Here is a 3,685-nt window from a genome sequence, read left to right on the forward strand (position 1 = left end):
TGGACAGAGTCTGAGTGAACTCCGGGAGTTGGTGATGGACAGGGAGGCCTGGCGTGCTGTGATTCATGGGGTCGCAAAGAGTCGAACACGACTGAGCGACTGATCTGATCCCCACTTGGAACCCGTCCATTATTCAGTTGAGTGTGTCTTTTCCTTTCTCCCTTGCTTTTCCCTTCTCTTCTTTCTTCAGCTATTTGTAAAGTGTCCTCAGACAACCCCTTTGCCTTCTTCCATTTATTTTTCTTTGGGATGAGTTTGGTCACTGCTGCTTGTACACTGTTACAAACCTCTACCATATCATGAAAATTTTTGTCTCCATTGATTAATTATGAAAACTTCTCTACTTGATTTGTAGGTTTATATTAATTTTTATCATACAGATATTATAAATTTGTACTAGATCACACCATCTTTTGCTACAGATTAGAATTTTAAGCAAGATGAATGGTAGAGTAACAACTATATAATAGCATACTAATCCTACTTTTGTCTTCCTATCACTTTCTTAATATAATTTTACCTTGGTCTCAATTCTTTCCCAGTTTAAAATTGATATGCTATTTATAAACAGCAAAATTTACCACATTTAAGTTAACAAATGTACACACTTGTGTAAATTCTGGCACAGTAATCATGATTATGATAGAACATTTCTCCAAAATTCTTCTTGTGTCCCTCTGTAATTTCCTCTCCTGAGTCCCAGCTCCTTACAATCATTAATCTACTTCCTATCAGATAGTTTTACATTATAAATCCTACTCTATATAATCCTTTGTGTCTGACTTGTATTTATTAGTAGTCACTTATTTTATATTACTGAGTAGTATTTCATCATAGAGGAAAAAACAATTTGTTCTTAAGCTTAAGAAAAAACAATTTGTTATATTCTTAAGCTCATGAACAATTGGGTTGACTCCAGTTTGAGAATATTATAAAGGTTATATAAATGTCATCATGCAGCTCCTTATGTGGACATATATTTTATTTCTTTTCAGTGCAGTTCAGTCCAGTCACTCAGTCGTATCCAAATCTTTGCGACCCCATTGACTGCAGCATGTCAGGCTTCCCTGTCCATCACCAACTCCCAGAGCTTTAATTTTATATGTACCTAAATGTGGGATTGTTGGGACAAATAGGAAGAAATCATAAAAAAATCACATAATTGTTTCAGTTTTTTGCTTCACGTATATTGATGCTCTGTTTATTAGTTACAGAATTTATTAGTTTAGAATTGTTATATTGCCATGTTATACTGATTCATTACCATTATAAAGTTACTCTTACAGTAATTCTTGATTTTATTTTTCCTGACATTTTTGGAACAACTTAAGCTACCTTATGGCTATTTTCTATATAGCATCTTTTTTCCTGTTTCTTACTATTTTTCTCTTTGTGCTGTGTATTTAAAATGTGTCTGGTGCAGCAGATAGGTGGTTTTTCTTTTTTATCCAACATGACAGTCCTGCCTATTTCTTGGGAGCATCAATTTGCATTTAGTTCAGTTGTTGATATTTTTGTGTTTACTCTGAAAATTTGCTATTTTATTATCTCTAATATTTTCTCCATTTTTTTCTCTTTTGCATTAATCATCTTTAACATTTCATTTTCATTTATCTGATGATTTCTAGATATCATCACTATTTTACCTATGGTAATTTACTTAGTGTAAATGTTGAATTTGAATTAAAATGGTATATGTTTATTTACCATGACTCCTCTTCTTGCCAATAAATAAACATAAGTAGGGTTTACCTTCTCTTTGATTTCTTTGCTGTTAGAGATACTCAAAATTTCTGATTTCTCTGTGGCTTTGAGCACCATATTCAATTTATTAATTCCAATAGTTTTTTTAGTAGACTATCATTTTCTATATACAGAATCATGCCATCTGCAAGTAAAGGCAGTTTTGCCTTTGTTTTTCTACTTGGATGCTTTATATTTCTTTTTATTGCCTAGTTAGTCCTAACTCCAATTAGGACTTCTGGTGCTATGTTGAATAACACTCCTCCAGTGGGCATCCTTGTCCTGAACTTAGAGAAAATGTTTTCCACTTCTAATGTCTAAATATGAATCTAGCTGTAGGCCGGTCTTTATTATGTTGAGGTATATTAGAGTTTGTATCATGAAAGAATGTTGAATTTTATCAAATGCTTTTTATGCATCTATTTTGATGACGATGTGATTTTATTTTTCATACTGTTGTAGTTTATCATATTTGTTGGTTTGCATATGTGGGACCATCCTTGCATCTCAGTAAGAACTCTCATTCATTTCTGATATGTGATCCTTTCATGGTGTTTTTAAATTTAGTCTGCTAATATTTTGTTGAGAATTTTTACACTTATGTAATCAGGCTTCTTGACTTAAAATTTTCTTCTCTTGTAACATACTGGTTCTCATCCTTAGTGTGCATGTTACACTACTGCATTTTCCTTTTATATTACCACTTGCTTTTCTACCCCTCAACTTTTATCTCCAACACTTATAACACTGAGCGCTGAAATTTCCAGCGTGTAATTTCTGTAGCCATAGCTCTGGGGGTTTGTCAGTGTCCTGGATAAAGGAAAATTCAATTCTTATTCTTACCATTTTAAGTTGTTTGAGATAAAAGTCTTCTCCTGTGTTTGTCTACTCTTGGATACTTCTCAGATTTTTTAATATTCTTTTAACTTTGCTCTACTTTTATAATAATTTTCTCATTGGGTAAATATAGGACCACTGTCTCACATTTACACGCTCTCTTGTTCATTTTTTCCTGTTTTTTTTTTAATTCATTTCTACTTGTCTTTATTTTTCTCATCTTTTGAGGCCACTGTAAAAAATTGGAGGCCATTGGCAATATATAAATAAATGTTATAAATAAATTTTCTATGTTCAACACATCTTAAAATTTGATTTACAATAAAAATTAATAAATTTAAGGATAGTTCTTATAATCTAGTGGAGATATTCTGTGTTAGAAAGCAATGTGGAAACTCCATAGGTATCAGTAAAGAAGAATTTATTCCATTATGCCAGTTTTGAAAATTGTGACGTAATTTGAAATATGAGATGTTGATACTTCTGGGTACCACAATTATATTAATAACTTCCATCTGGAACTCCACAAAACTCATCGCTTTGAGCCCAGCATGCCACCCAATCTTACTATCCTGCTGTGTAGGTTCAACTCCTTCCATATTCTCATGTACACCAATTTTGAATCTGACATATTCTGAAATCCTTATTAAATGCATTCCTGTCTTAAGTCTCAACCTTCTAGTTGTTCTAATACTGTTCAGTGTACCAGGCTCCCCCATCCATGGGATTTTCCAGGCAAGAGAACTGGAGTGGGGTCCCATTGCCTTCTCCGTGTTATCAAATAGATTCATATAATAGAGGGCATGATGCTGGGTACTAAGGAATCCTAGAGGAGATTTCCCAAAGTACGCTAATAAATAGTGAGTGTATAATGATAGTGATTTTTATGACCTTTGGGAATGTGTTGGGCATGGCTACTCACTATTCACTGTTTGGCACTATAGTTTTCCACTATTTGTTAATTAGTGCCAATGAAACACAAAAGTTTATGACTCCTGTAACCTACTTACAATGAGATTATCCTCCTTGTTTATATATTTAAGACTCAAAACAATCTCATATGGCCTCAGAGAAGTTTATCCTTCTCTCCTTAGTCATTATGTTA

This window comes from Bison bison, unplaced genomic scaffold, assembly GCF_000754665.1.
Source record: "Bison bison bison isolate TAMUID 2011002044 unplaced genomic scaffold, Bison_UMD1.0 scf7180017864035, whole genome shotgun sequence".
Taxonomy (NCBI): Eukaryota; Metazoa; Chordata; class Mammalia; order Artiodactyla; family Bovidae; genus Bison; species Bison bison.